This window comes from Lactuca sativa, chromosome 4, assembly GCF_002870075.4.
Source record: "Lactuca sativa cultivar Salinas chromosome 4, Lsat_Salinas_v11, whole genome shotgun sequence".
NCBI lineage: Eukaryota > Viridiplantae > Streptophyta > Magnoliopsida > Asterales > Asteraceae > Lactuca > Lactuca sativa.
Window position 1 is genome coordinate 188,441,488 of NC_056626.2, and position 17,038 is coordinate 188,458,525.

Sequence of the window (17,038 nt, forward strand, 5' to 3'; positions counted from 1 at the left end):
CATTCTATGTCATCGTTTGTCATCGTATGGAAAAAGTCGTGGATACTTTTCCTTCATGAAGTCCTCACACTCCCAGGTGTACTCCGGCCCGCGTTTCGAGTTCCATCGAACTTTCACAATCAGAATCTTACTCCGCTTGAGTTGTTTCACCTCTCTGTCAAGGATTTCTATCGGCTCCTCAACGAAATTCAGCTTATCATTGATCTAGATTTCCTCCAGAGGTACTATCAATGCTTCGTCGGCTAAACATTTCTTAAGATTGGAGACGTGGAATGTGTCGTGAATGACACTTAACTCTTGGGGTAATTGGAGTTTATACACCACCGAACCGATCCTTTCAAGGATCTCAAAGGGTCCAACATATCTTGGGCTTAGTTTTCCTTTCTTACGAAAACGTACAAGCCTTTTCCAAGGCGACACCTTTAGAAGCACCTTCTCTCCGACTTGGAATTCTAAAGGTTTCCGAAGATTGTCCACATAACTTTTCTGACGATCTCTGGCGGCTTTAAGCCTATCTCTAATGATAGTAATCTTGTCGGTTGTTTCGTGGTTAAGGTCGAGTCTAGTCAATTGTCTATCTTCGATTTCTGTTCAACACAATGGAGAACGACACTTGTGTCCATACAATGCTTCATATGGAGCACATTGGATACTCGTGTGGTAACTGTTATTGTAGGAAAACTCGATTATAGGCAAATGAGTATCCCAATTTCCTTTGAATTCAATGGCACATGCCCGTAACATGCCTTCCAAGGTTTGTATTGTTCTCTCTGTCTGCCCATCTGTCTGAGGGTGGTAAGTTGTGCTCAAATTTATCTGGGTTCCTAGTTCCTTCTGTAACATCCACCAAAATCGTGATGTGAAACGACTATCTCTATCAGAAATGATAGATAGAGGTACACCATGCAGAGCAACAATTTTGTCGATGTAGATTTGGGCCAATTTTTCCATCTTGAAGTCTTCCCGAATATGGAGAAAGTGACCAGATTTTGTCAGTCGATCCACTATGACCCAAATCGAATCATGACCTTTAGAAGTTATAGGAAGTTTGGAAACGAAATCCATGGATATTTGCTACCATTTCCATTGTGAAATTTCAGGCTGTTGCAGTAAGACAGATGGTTTTTGATGTTCATCTTTGACTATTGAGCATGTCAAACACTTTCCAACATACAAGGCGATATCCTTTTTCATTCCAGGCCACCAATAACACTCTTTAAGATCTTTGTACATCTTATCCGCTCCAGTGTGGATCGAGTATTTAGATCGATGAGACTCCTCTAGTATTATGTCTCTCATATTGTTAACTCTTGGAATCCAAACTCTACCCTTAAAATAACGTACTCCGTCGGGTTTCGTTTCAAATCTCACCTCTAAACCATGTAAAGTTTCACCTGGAAGATTTTCCTTGATCAAGGCTTTCTCCTAGGCATCAATGATTTGAGATTTCAAGCTTGTCTGAATTACCATTCCCAAAGCCCTCACACGCGAAGGTTTCACTCTTTCTTTTATGCTAAGAGCGTCGGCTACTACGCTAGCCTTGCCTGGGTGATATCGTATCTCACAATCATAATCACTAAACAACTCTACCCATCTCCTCTACCACATGTTTAATATTTTCTGATCTAGGATATGTTGAAGGCTTTTGTGGTCGGTATAAATGATGCACTTGGTTCCATACAAATAATGCCTCCATATCTTAAGAGAGAAAACTATTTCTCCTAGTTCTAGATCGTGGGTTGTATAACTCTTCTCATGCGGTTTGAGTTGTCTGGAAGCATACACAATGACCTTATCTTTTTTGCATTAACACACATCCTAAACCTTGATGAGACGCATCACAATACACTATAAAGTTCTATGATCCCTTTGGTAAGGGCAGAATTGGTGCATTGCATAGTTTGTTTTTTAGGATTTGGAAAGCTTCTTTGTATTTCTCTTCCCAGAGAAATTTTATGTCCTTTTGGGTCAAGGATGTTAATGATTGAGCAAACCTTGAGAAATTTTCAATGAAGCGTCTGTGGTACCCAGCTAATCCTAGAAATTGTCATATTTCTGTCGGGGTTTTGGGGGCTTCCCACTTCTTGATTGCCTCAATTTTAGCTGGATCTACATGAATTCCTTTTTCGCCGACCACATGGCCAAGGAAATGTACTTCCCAAATCCAAAATTCACACTTAGTGAACTTGGCATATAGTTTCTGCTCTTTCAATAGCTCCAATATTAAATGTCGTTCATGTTCTTCTTTGGTTTGTGAGTAAACAAGTATGTCATCAATAAATACGATTACAAACTTGTCTAGGTATGGTCTACAGACACTGTTCATCAAATCCATGAAAACAACTACGTGTTCATTAGTCCAAAAGGCATGACTAAGAACTCATAATGTCCATAACGGGTTCTAAATGTTGTTTTATGAATGTCTTTTTCGTGAACTCTTAGTTGATGATATCCTGATCGGAGTTCGATCTTTGAAAAGTACGAAGCGCCCTGCAACTGATCGAACAAGCCATCAATTCGAGGAAGAGGATATCGATTCTTGATTGTCAACTTGTTCAGTTCTCTATAATCAATACACATTCAGAATGACTCGTCTTTCTTTTTGACGAACAACACCGAGGCTCCCCAAGGTGAAGAACTTGGTGTATAAACCCCTTGTCTAGAAGTTCTTGAAGTTGTCCAGACAATTCTTGCATCTCGGATGGCGCGAGGCATAATGGTGCTTTTGCTATTGGTGTCGCTCCGGGAATTAAGTCGATCCAAAATTCGACTTGTTTGTGTGGGGGTAGACAGGGTAATTCCTCAAGAAACACTTTGGGATAGTCTTGAACCACCGATATCTCTTTGATTTGCTTAGCTTTAGGTTTTCTTTCTACCACATGGGCCATGAATGCAATACAACCCTTCTTCAGGTACTTGTGAATCTTTATGCTTGACACAATGTTCAAACTTCTTCCCGGCTTCTCACCGTGTATGATAAGGGTTTCGTCATTGGGGAGAGGTACTCTAATGACTTTCTCATAACAACCAATGTCCGCCCTATTGTTGGATAACCAATCCATTCCTAAATTATATCAAAACTACCTAGCTCTATGGGAATTAGGTCAATGATAAAGAGTTTATCAGCTAAGTTCAAAGTACAACTTGGAATTAATTCATTAGCCCTAATTTCATACCCATCAACAAGTTCAATAGCATAAGTATTCCTCATCTTTCTCGATTTCAATTCAATTAATGGTCTAAATTCTAAAGAAACGAAACTGCTATCTGCTCCCACATCGAATATTACTGATGCAAAGTGATTGTTTAGGAGGAACGTACCTGTAATCACTTCAGGGTTTTGACGAGCTTCTTCTGCACCAATCACAAAGGCTACACTTCTTGCCCGACCACCTTGATTTCCTTGGAAATTTTGCCTAGCCTGGTCCTGGCCCTTGTTACCAGGCACCCTGATTAGTTTGAGACAAGCATTACGGAGGTGATCAGTACTCCCGCACTCGTAACATGCCCTTTTTCCATCCTTATTTAGCTTACAATACTTCAGGTAATGGCCTATCTGGTTACATTTTTGGCACACAGGGCAAGCTCCCTTGTGATGGAAGTTACACTTATTGCACTTCAAATGCAGTCCTGTGTACTGCTTTCGCTCTTGAGTTTCCACGACTTTCTGTTCCTAGGTTTTCATCGGTTCCTGCTCCTAGGCTCTTACCATAAAGTTTCTTGAGACTTTCTGCTTCCTCCTTGACTTTCCTTCAAACTTATTCTCTCCTTGATCTGCTGGCTTCCTCTTGGTACTAGAGTTTTCCTTTTTCGAGGCTCCCGTTCGAATCACATCATCGGTCAGTTGATTTTCTAGACTTACTACAATTTGAATGGTGGTTGGGTTAGCTGCAGTAACCATTCCCCGAATCTCAGGCACCAAACCCTACAGGTAGTGGTCAATCCGCTTCTCATCAGGAGTGACCATGTAAGGTACCAATTTTGCTAGTTCATGGAATCAGACTGTGTACTTCTCTATTTGTGTTCCAACCATAGAATGGTTCCAGAACTCAGATTCAAGCTTCTGAATTTCATCCTTGGGACAATACTCCTCTATCAGCAGCTTCTTCAGGTCTTCCAAGTTAGCTGATATGCCGTTGCACGCCCTCATGTTTGCACTAGGGTATTCCACCAGGTCAATTCCCTATCCTGGAGTAGACAAGTTGCACACTCCACTTTGTTGTGTTCGAGGCATTTGCTGATGTGAAGGACCAACTCGATGTTGTCAATCCATTTTAGCAACCCGACCGCACCTTCCTTTCCATGGAATTCCTTAGGTTTATAGGCCATGAAGGACTTGTAGCTGCATTCTCTTTCGTTGTTTCCCTGGTTTCCTCCTCTACTTCCTTGGTTAGCATTAAGACCCGCAGTTACTTGAGTAACAATGTTTGGGATTGCTGCCATGAGTTGTTGTGCTACCAATTGAGCAACATCGGGTGTTTCGTTCTGTGGGCGCCTACGAGTAGGCCTTCCTGACATGGTTCCAAGACACAAGAGAAGAAATACATATAAATATATAAAATAATTTATAATATTTGGTTTACTACCATTTTTTTTTAAAATCATAAGTGTTGTCAAATTAATGGTTTGCATTATTACTATGCATACAGATTTGAGAAAAGAAAGAGAAAGAAAAATCTTTTTGTTCAACCGTTGACTAAATAAAATCTAGGGTTTGATCTCATAGTAAAAGTTTCCAAATATAGAAATAATATTTTTCATGACCATTTGAAATAGTTTTAATACCAAAACAATACATCATTCCTAAAATAAAGTTTTAATGTTTCTCCCAATAGACATCCCACATGGGTTTTTAATGATGGGTTTTGGTCAAAAGACATCCTATATGCTCATACAAACCCTAAAGCTTGGATCTAGGTTTCTCTATTGTACATGCTTTGAATCCAAGACTATAAACCCTAATTCTAGCATATGGAAATCAATATTAGGTTTAAGAACATACCTTGATTGTTATATAGCAATAACAATCACAATTCCACCTTGGATTGACTTTGGAATGCTTAGAGTCACAAGTGTCACTCCTCTAATGGCTTACAAACACCATAAGCAAATGGAGAAGGTATAAAGAGAGAGGTGAGAGGTTAGAATTCGTATCTAGGACCTCTTGGGAAGGGATACCCGAATTCATGACCCTAGGGGTGTTTATATAGGTGTAAAGATAGGGTTTCAGTCATTATCCTTATCTAGTTGATTATCCATTAAGCAACCAATAAGATAATCCTTGAATCCTTATCATACTCGAATTCTAAGGCTTTCCAACCTTAAATTCGTCCACCATATATATAAGATAATCCTTACCTTATTTTGTAACTATCACATAATTACAAATCAGCCCCTCTAGTTTAATTAATTACATTTGATCACAAAACTAATTCTTAATTAATTATTGACCAATATTAATTAAACAAATATGATTTCTCCTTTAATATATTATTCTTATAACATATTAATAAATCATATTATCCTCTTTCTCTTTATTCATTTCTCCAATCAAGTTGCTTTGGTGAAGGCAACCCAAAAGGACCATGCACCATCGGGTCAAGTACATACCAAAATAGTTATGGACTTAGACACTAATCCAACAGTCTCCCACTTGGATAAGTCTAATAACTATTATGCGTATGACTTCAGATCCCGATCTGCAATCGTAGCTTTCCAAAGCCGCTGTCTACTCTGATCCTATCAGATACGCGTGTCCTTAGATAAGGGATCATATATTCCTCCATTCTAGATATCATATGAGATATGATTTCAAATCATTCTCTTTGTACTACTTCTCGATTTCTGATTTATGACGACAGACTAACTGAACAAATCAAATTAGCCCTAGCCCGGCTGAGCATTTACGTATGTCATCACTAAACCATCGAGGGGCCCAAAGATATCGCTTTTATCCTACTTTGGATAAAAGGAACAGATAAACTTTGATACAATGCTCGCTTGCACTCACTCACCAAACTACACACAATAATATGTTTTATAACACCAAGTTACTGGTGCGTTTACATATTATCAATGTGCAACCGATTCGCAAGATACAACTCACACATCTCGGTTTCAAGAATATAAGATGTTATCGTCTCACCAATCATTCGTGATACAATTCATGGAGTGATCCAAGTGAGCGTGGGTTTAATCCAATGCTCAAATCATATTCGTAAGCACTCATGAACGTTGCAGCAAACATTTGCTTATGTCTAATAATTTTCTAGACAATCCACACACCAATTCATGACAGTCTTCATTCATATCTACTTCCAACATATGAACAACTGTGGCCCGTTCGAATAATTCGATTATTCTTAATAAACTCAATTATTCTGGAAGTCAAAACATGCAATGTGAAACACAAGAATAATACTAATCCCATATGACCTCAACCTTTGAGTATAAATAAAACTCGTTTTATTTATCACCATATCGATTACTCATTATTTGTCGTTTCGGGTAATCAACTTCTTACTTGAATTATTACACTTGTCCCATGCTCCTAGCATGCACACAATGTTTACCTATGGTTCTTACTTTTGTGAAATAGACAAATTGAACACATTTCCAATCATTCTCATTTTACAACTCCAAATCCTTTTTCATAAGTGTAAGAATATCAAATTCTTGCTACTTATAAAATATGCAAGATTCTAACACTTTATGCAACGACCCTTTCGTAATGTCACTGCACCAAAGTCACAAAGACTATTGCCAATGATATTACAAAGTCCTCTAACGGAGATTGTTACAAGACAATTCCTTAGATACGATGTCTTTCACTCAAAGTACATTCCTTTGAACATCCTTTTGCATAAAAGTTTCTAATCTAGATATAGATTTTCAATATTTACTTCCAAATATGGACACGCTTCCATATTTTCCATATGACAACTCATTCTTAATACGATCTTATCTATTCATAATGATGTCGATATGGTCCATCCAATATGGAAACATTTCCATATTTTCCATATGACAACTCATTCTTAATAGAATCTTTTCTATTCATCATAATGTCAATATGGTCCATTCGATACCATGCTTCCAACTACTCACAAGCAACCAATCCTCGTCGAACTTTGGATCGGCCTTTGATAGTTGTTTAATTATTTTAGTCAAAACCGATTCTAGTCCCTTTTCCCTCTAAATGTGCTAGACATTTGGAAAATTTTAGAATGGTCAAACATTAAAGCATTTGCAATCGATCCTATACTCGAAGCGTATTGGACACGACGCACAATGTTTTATTTGCTATGTTCTCAAAATTCGAATTGTGAAAAGAATTGCCGTAATCATAATCGAAATTTTAAGAACACACTATGTACCTTTGACTAAATTGTTAACATTCCACAACCTGATCCTTTAGATTTGAAATGAAGCATAATATTCTCTCCCTTAATTATAGCAAAACAACTTTACAACCCTTACGACTTTGCAAGGAATGACTTTTGTTTTCTATAATTAATATTGCCAACTTGCAATACTTTCTTTAATAATCATACAATCATAACTTTTATGCTCCCACTATCATGACGATTACTACAAAACATAACACTTATGCTCTCACTAGCTTCGACATGTATTCATAAACATCTTAACTTCTAGAAAAACAATACTTATTGAATTTCTTAAGTTCATGTTTCTAATACTTAGTGCTTTGATAATCTTTTATCAATGCTTCTTGAACTTATACACCTTTGCCTTAGATAGTTTATATGTGTGTCTAAACGATTAAGACTAATTGCCAAACCTCACAATTCGAATCATGGAAAGGGATGCCGTAACCATAATCGAATTCGAGAATGCAATTTTACAATCACTATCTTCTTAAAATCTTTCTTAATGAAAGCATTTCCTCACAATCATTATCATGAAGGAGGAAATCTTATGACACTTCGATTTAAAGCGGTGTAAATGTTCCTATCCATGTGAATTTTTCAAAACCAACGTTTATGACAAATTCAAACTCATATGGACCGAACTTTCTTAATCTTGATTTCTTGCCTCATGGTAGCATAGCTGCCCACCACGTCTTACAAGTAGTTAAGCATCTCACCTTTTCCTATCAATGTACCTTTCATTGATTAAGGTGCCTTGCCTTTTATGCATTCAAGATGAGAACTCATAGGACTCTTATGCATAATTAACTCAATTGGAGCAGCACATAATCAAAATAATGTCAACACGATAGGTTGTAAACCTCAACTCGTGTGCTAGTGATGATCGATTAGGTTTATTTGATTTGTTCTTGAAACTTTTCAAGACCATTAAGACTCCTACTGACTCCTTGATATATAAGATTCTTTTGTCAATAACCATTTCTTGACAAACAAATATTCAAGAGTTAGTGTAGCTTTTATCAAAACATTTCATAAATTGGACCTAGTTGGTCTTTGTCTTATCCAAGACATCACAACTTTCCACATTTGATGAATGTTATAAACCTTTAATACTTTTCACTCATTGTCACAATCTTAACTTTAAGACTTGTTATGGAACGAAGTATGATTGACTTCTTGATTTTAACCATTTCTTCAATTCTTGAATCCTCTTCTTATACATACAATTGTACTAAGACTCACTTAGAGGATCAATTGAGATATGGTTCTTAATCATTAAGACCTATCATAAAGCATAAAAGCTACTCTCCCTTCTTCTTAGAATGGAGAAACTTTTATCTTTCTGCCTACATGATAATCATATTTACTAAGCCTTTTAGTAAATCATGACGAATATCTTTGTTATTCTTATGGTGAACTTGATCAACACACTACTTTGTGTACTTGATCTCCTAGTCCTTCACTTGACACATTGTCAACGAATTTGTCTAATTTCCAAATATGAAATTTCTCATTCATCATGCAACCAAGTTGCGTGATTCCAAATTTCTATCCAATTGAAACTTTGGGCGATGAGAAACTCTCCCTATTTGGTAAATTCTTGACATTTCCATTAATAAGAATCATATCCATTCGTTGTAGAAATATTCAAACATCAATTTTCATAACGATTTCATTGCAAGGAAATAAACAAATAAATAAATAAGTCAAACAAAATTTATTTTATTTATAAAAGCAGCGGAAAAATTTGTCCTTACAATGCAAAATCCATTAAAAACTATGTACAAAAGAAAATTTCTAACAACTCTATCATAACTTTTTAAGCTCAAAATCTAATCTTCAAGTCCATGCGACCGAGATCCATCTCTTGTGATTAGATTCATCTTGCTCTCTTATCAAGCTTCCTTTCTTTTCATCGACCCTACAAAACACTCAAATGTAATCTTATTACATCATGTATTAAGAATCAATGAATAGGAACTTAATGGAGTTAGATAGTGGATTTTTGCCTAAAGTAGAGCCATATGTTCTGACTCTCCCATCTCTTAGATCTCTAGGGCAACTTCGTCTCCAATGCCCCTTCTCTTGGCAATAAAAGCAAATTGACTCTTTTGGAATAACACATGGAACTACTTCAGACATTGCCTTTCTCTTATGATCAAACTTTTCGATCATTGTATGTCTTTCGTTGCCATTGTCTATATCCATAGAGGTCTTGAAGGCAGATTCACCAATCAACTTTGCTTTTCTATTGCGCCAAATCATTGCAGATTCAGCAGCAATAAGCATATAGGTGAGATCTATAAGGGTCACGTTGTGGTTCGTCATATAGTACTCTCTTACGAACTCACTATATGAGTTGGGAAGTGACTGAAGAACCCAATCAACAGCCATCTCTTCACTAACAACGGATCCCATCATTCTAAGTCTATCAATGCGCGACTTCATCCCTAGGACGTGTGCACACACCGACTTTCCTTCTTTATGTTCACTTGCCAAAAGGGCTTGAGTGATATTGAACCTTTCAATTTTACAATCTTGTGGGTTAGGGAGAATAATTGGAGGAGGAGGAGGAAGTGAAGCATGATTTCTTGTTCCTCGATCGAATCGTGGAATATCATCTTCATGTGGAATGCTTGTTCCACGGGATTTGGGAATACCATAGTTGTCGAACTTTGACATCTACAAAACGGGAGAAAACGAATTCAAGTTAGTTGATTGATTGAGTCCTTGGTAAATCACCCAAATGAAATTCCAAGGCTAGGACCCAACACAATATTCTACAACTCGGGAGAGGGATGCCGTAACCCAAATTGCAGAACATTTGAAGGTAAGTGAATGACGATTCACTAATTTCCACCATGAAAAACGAAAATTAAATTTAAGTTTTAAATCTATGAAAACTCCTAGATCCTTTGAGATTCATTGAACATTTCAATGACATGTTTAAATCTCGATATGCCCCTCTAGTTTGTGACTGGGATGCCGAGGATCACAAAGCGGGTGTGAATAACCATGCAAACTACATGGTGCCCTCACATGTTACAATCACCTATTCGATGTGCCGGTAAACCACACACGCTCCATCGAACTATGACAAACATTGAGTCACCCTTTGCTACCTTTGCTTAGAACCATTTAGTGTGCCGGTAAACCACACACGCTCCACTAACGTCTTCGCAAGAGCACAAAGTGTAATTTCATGGAATTGCATCAATTCACTTTTGCCTAAGTAACTAAGATTGGGAATTTGAAAAAACATTTAGTTACTTTTATACTTCATTATACTTATAATGGAAGGTTTCGTCCTATCCTACCCGTTCGGCTAACGATCCTCCACTAGTCAAGAGTGCGGTGGGTAAGAGTGGATACCCATTCAATCGCCATTTTATAGGCAATTTCCTTAAACACCCCTTATAGACCAACTTCGTGAATGAGGCCTACTAACGGTAAGACTGACTTTTAGTTATACATATATATAATGTTAGATTTTTAATGTTATATATAGTATATGGTGTATTTTATAACTTTTAAAATACTATGTGGTTAACTTTAACAATTACACTTTTAATTCTATTAAATGGTTAACCTAAATTTTATGGATTTATTAAATCTCTTTTAATTATACACCTTAATTAATTAATAAAACCATAAGGGTGTATTTGAACTTTTCAAAACTAGGGTTTTAGAATTTAACATTCCTAATTAACTTTTAATCCACTTTTAAATTCCAAAACTTGAGGGCAAATTTTGAAACATTTCAAACATTGGGGTTTAGAATTTAAATATGCATCAAAATTAAACTATTTAATCAAAATTTAAATTCCAAAACTTGAGGGCAAGTTTTGAAACCTTTTTCAAAACATTAGGGTTTTAACTATTTAAATTTCAAAACATCAAAACTATCAGGTTCAAATTTAAACTATAAAACCTAAAGGGCAAAATATGAAACTTTTCATAACAACAAGGATCAAATAACAAATAATCTAAACTAACATTTAACTACATAATTATCCATATTTGATTTGTTTATTAATTTCTTGCATAACAATTTATCAATTTACTCAAAATAATTAATCAATTATCTTATAAGGAAACAATTATCTTATTAATTGATAAATATCTTCAATTAGATTAAAAATATAGTCAAATATATCATATAATCGGATTAATATTAATCTAACATGATAAGGTAATTATCCCAATGCAAAAACAGCAAGAAATCCCGAGATAAGCACTGTCTGACGCACCGACTCGCCGAGTCACTCTCTGGAACTCGCCGAGTAGGGCCGACTCGCCGAGTCCAAGAGTGACTCGCCGAGTCAGGTCGAACAGTGAGGCCAAAACACGATTTTCAGTTACATCAAGCATCAATACAATAGAAACCAATCATGGCTCTGATACCACTGATGGGTTTTGGTCAAAAGACATCCTATGTGCTCATACAAACCCTAAAGCTTGGATCTAGGTTTCTCTATTGTACATGCTTTGAATCCAAGACTATAAACCCTAATTCTAGCATATGGAAATCGATATTAGGTTTAAGAACATACCTTGATTGTTATATAGCAATAACAATCACAATTCCACCTTGGATTGACTTTGGAATGCTTAGAGTCACAAGTGTCACTCCTCTAATGGCTTACAAACACCATAAGCAAATGGAGAAGGTATAAAGAGAGAGGTGAGAGGTTAGAATTCGTATCTAGGACCTCTTGGGAAGGGATACCCGAATTCATGACCCTAGGGGTGTTTATATAAGTGTAAAGATAGGGTTTCAATCATTATCCTTATCTAGTTGATTATCCATTAAGCAACCAATAAGATAATCCTTGAATCCTTATCATACTCGAATTCTAAGGCTTTCCAACCTTAAATTCGTCCACCATATATATAAGATAATCCTTACCTTATTTTGTAACTATCACATAATTACAAATCAGCCCCTCTAGTTTAATTAATTACATTTGATCACAAAACTAATTCTTAATTAATTATTGACCAATATTAATTAAACAAATATGATTTCTCCTTTAATATATTATTCTTATAACATATTAATAAATCATATTATCCTCTCTCTCTTTATTCATTTCTCCAATCAAGTTGCTTTGGTGAAGGCAACCCAAAAGGACCATGCACCATCGGGTCAAGTACATACCAAAATAGTTATGGACTTAGACACTAATCCAACATTTAATACATGGTAAAATAAGATACTAAAATCAGAACCAAATATGAATCGCTATCCCAACAAGAAACATCCACACCATAATTAGTAGCAGCCCTCCAAACACATAACATGCGGTAACCGTACGACTTGCCACTCGCCTGGCAGCTTTAGCAATATCAACAGCCTCGATCGCATGTTGAAACAGGATGTCCATTCCTGTCGTAACTTCATCCAAATCCTCCTGATGCTTAGCTATCACTGCGAGACTCTGACGCAGGTCCGCTGCCATCCACTGCATTCTCCGGGACTCCTCCTGGGTCATACCTGCCTGGCTGACAGGTATCCCTATGACTCGCTATGGTGGGGGTGCTCTTGGTCCTGCCATGCTGGGTCGTACCCTACTGGGTCCTGCTCCATCGGATGATATCCCCACGGGCCTAAAGACGTTCTTCCTTGCAGTGTGTCGGATACGAGGCACGGAGGGTGGCAGCTGTGGCAACACCGATACAGGCGATGCTTCGCGTTGCTGACTCGGGGCGCTGTCGCTGCTAATCTCCACCGAGTCTCCCATGTATTCTGTGTATTCTGAGGGGTCTTCTTCCACAGAGGCGGGGGGGATCACGTCGAGGGACAACAGTGACATAGTCGAACTCATCAGCCGAGGGGGTAGCGTGAGAGGATGACGATGTCGACATAGTTTCAATGAGTCATGAAATAAATAACAATGAATGCCTATAATATGCAATGCTTACACACACCAAAATTCACCTTTTATTTTTTGAAATAAAGTTTTCACGAAAATTTGGTTGAACATATTCCCATTATAATTAGCTAAAGTCTTGTAAAATCTTTCGTTAATTAAACATAGGTGATCAGGCTATGTTTAATCTAGGTCCAATAATACAACTCTCGACCCAATTATATTAGTAGTATTTTCGATGTAACAAGAAAATCTTTAGGTTTTGGTTATAGGTTGGGTTTTCTTAAAAGAAAACTGATGTTCTCTATAACTTTAGCTTTGATACCATTTCTGTCACACCCCGCTAAAGCGGAAACGCAAGATATGACAGCGATAAAGGTTTCATTGCAAAAGATAAAGATACATCACCATAGTAGTAGTGAAAAGCTTACAACCCATAATTCAAACAAAACAAAATACAAGTTTTCCAAAATGACATTGTTCAAAAGATAACTTCATAAAATAACTTCCACACGATGCAACATGCTCTATGATGATGAATCTTTATACCCACTTACTAATTATTTCCTGAAAAAACATGTAAAAAGAGGGTCAACTATGAAAATGGTTGGTGAGTTCACAAGCTTACAAAATCAAGATTTGGTATAAAACTTTCCATAAATACAAGTACATTGCTATAATGAGAAACAAAGTTCATTGCTATAATTAATAAGCAAGTTTATATGTATATGAATAAACATTGAGTTCACAACCAAGCCTATGACTGATGCCCTATCAAGATCTATGATTATCGTTCCATAGATGAATATGGTATCATGAACTCAAGCAATCGGGCGAGTGAGGAGTTGTTAATTCCTAATAGCACTATCCATAATGACCATTGGCTCAAAGAGTTAATGGTTGGAGTAAAGTGTAAGGGAAGGGACTTAAGACGATAAGGCCTCATGTTTTAATAATAACATACACATACACAACAAAATATAGCAATCAAGTTTGATACAATTCAATATAAATACATCAATCATAAATAGTTTGGATATGCTTTTCCACCCCAAAACATAAAAACCGAAAATAGAGGGAAGGTGTGAATACTCACAATGTTTCAAGTAGCTACAAGTGGTGCCTCGGAATACACCAATGCCTTTACTACCGGGATCCTACGACATCAAACACACGCTAGCGAGTTTCTATATTGAAATCTAATGTAAATATATATACTAAATTCTACATATAGAGAAATGCCAAATTTTTGTTCTAATATTGGTTTTATATTAAATGGGTAACAATTTTTTTGAAATGGTGATATTTTATAACTCATGTGATTAAGATAATTCTGGATATTATTTTCCAGGTTTTTGTAATATTAATTGAGGGTATTTACAACACATTTAAAGGTGTTTTAAACTCCTAAAATCCAAAAATATTATCAAAAAGTTTCCAAAATTTATCAAATTTTACATTTTCATTCCAAATACAGTAGAGGTCTTCTAGAGATTTTCCCTTGAATTTTTGATGTGATTAACTATTTTTCCAAAATTTTAAGCCTTCATAACAATATAAATTCGTGAAAAATAGCATCCAGATGATACAAATTCCCAAACATTTTATAATACTTTCATTAAACATACTTAAGCTGGGAAAAAAATATAAAAATGAGTTTCTAAATAGTTTAACCCGATTTTATGTTTTTTGTGTATTTATTCTAACAAAAATGGAAATAAATAGAAAAAAGTTTCCAAAATTGCCCAAAATTTTTGTAACACTTTTATTATATATATAGAAGCTGTTAAAAATATAAAATATATTTTTCAATTAGTCTTGATATTTTTTCTTTTTTTTATTCTCTTGAATAATCATTAATTGGTGAATAATTATCAAAAAATTAAAGTAAATTATCAATATTTTTTTAAACTTCATTTACAATGTACATAATCCGGGAAAAATACTAATGGTGATTTTTATATACTGGAATCCGGTTTTGTGGATTTAAGTGTATTTAATCTTAGAAAATAGAAGAAAAATAGCATACTGAATAGAAAATCATCCAAATTTTTATTTAGTGTTCTAATATATTATAAGGTCTCCTGGTAAATTTTCATGAACTTTGGATGAGTAGAACTATTTTTCCCATTATTAGTCCATTATAAATACAAAAATCGGGGAAAAATAGGTATGCATTATGAAAAATTCTGAAAATATTCTTCTAAGTATTCCACATGAGGTAGGATCTGAGAAAAATATTAGATAGCCTTTTCACATTACTTAAAGTGATTTTATGATGTATTTGAATTAAAAACAAGAAAATTCAAAACCATACCAAACAGTAACCAAAATCAATGAAACTTACTGAGATGTTATCAGTTACTTTAGGGGTCATCCAGGAATTTAACTAGGATTTATAGACCTAAAAAAGTATTATAAATGATTTATAGTCTTGTTTTCTTGTAACAATTTTAATAAATTAAAGAAATGATAAAAACTCTTGGGATTTTTCAGATCCTCATATCATCTTTCTGGGAATCTGAGGAAATTTTATTTCGAACAGAAAAGGATATCTAGATTTTTTTATGAATAAGATCATTTGCATGCACTAATAACAATGTAGTTTGATCATCAAGCTCTTTAACTTGATGTTCATCACATACATCACGGTTTGAAGACCATGCATGGACATACTTTGTTCATAGTGATGTTTTCAAAGGAAAAACTTGAATGCATAAGGTAGATGAATCTTCAAAACTTGTAAAAATTCGTATTTTAGGGTTTAACATAGGTTTTGGTCCTTGGATTTCACCATCAAACAACATGCATGTTGTTCTTGGGTGAAACCCTACCATCATCATCATCATCAAACTCGAAATTCATGGATATGTTCATGAATGTTCATAAAGAATGGTGTAGAAGAAGGAGAAGTGCAAGAAAAACCTTTAAAACAAGAAAGAAAATGAAGGAAGATGAAGGATTTTCGTGATTACCTTGAAGAACAACCCCAAAAGACGTAGATTTGAAGGTTGAGAGATATTCTTAGCTGGAGAATTGTGTGGGTTTTGAGAGATAAAGAGAGAGTTTAAGTGTGGTAAAAAGTGGAGTGAGTGAGTGTGTGTGTGTGTGTGAGAGAGAGAGAGATAGAAGGGAAGTTGGAGTGTAAGAGAAGATAAAATGATTGAATGACTTGGGGAAGAGGGAGCATGGGATGTGGTGGACGATTTTTTTGAGTATGAGAGGGGTCTTTACTCTCATAATTAAATTTTTATATAATTTCTCTTTAATTTTTATAAAACCCTAATTTTTATAAAAAGGCTTCTTTATTTAATTCTTAACTTATTAAAAATCTTTGTTTTTAGCTCATAAAATATGATGTATGTTTGATAATTAAATTTTTATGTCTTTGATTATATCCCATAACTTAATTATTTAAATTTGATATAATAAGGTTTATAACAAATCTTATAGAGTTTTTTTGGTTTTAAAGTTTATAAATTTGGATTTTTGGGCTCTTTAGGGCTTTTGAAACTTTGTTAGATATTTACCATCATGTTGAAATGAAATTAGAAGATTTTAATTTATTTTTAGGTTTTTATACCCTTTTTTTAATTGTAACAATTGATTAGAGTTCGTTCTAATTCGAGTATTGACATTTCCTACAGTAGCTAGACAACTTACTAGAATCATAAGACTCAAGTATATTAGTCCTAGATTTTAGTTGGATCCTAGTTTATACAAGATTGTGACCTAATTTCTATTACTAGGTCATGGCATGATATGCATATATGG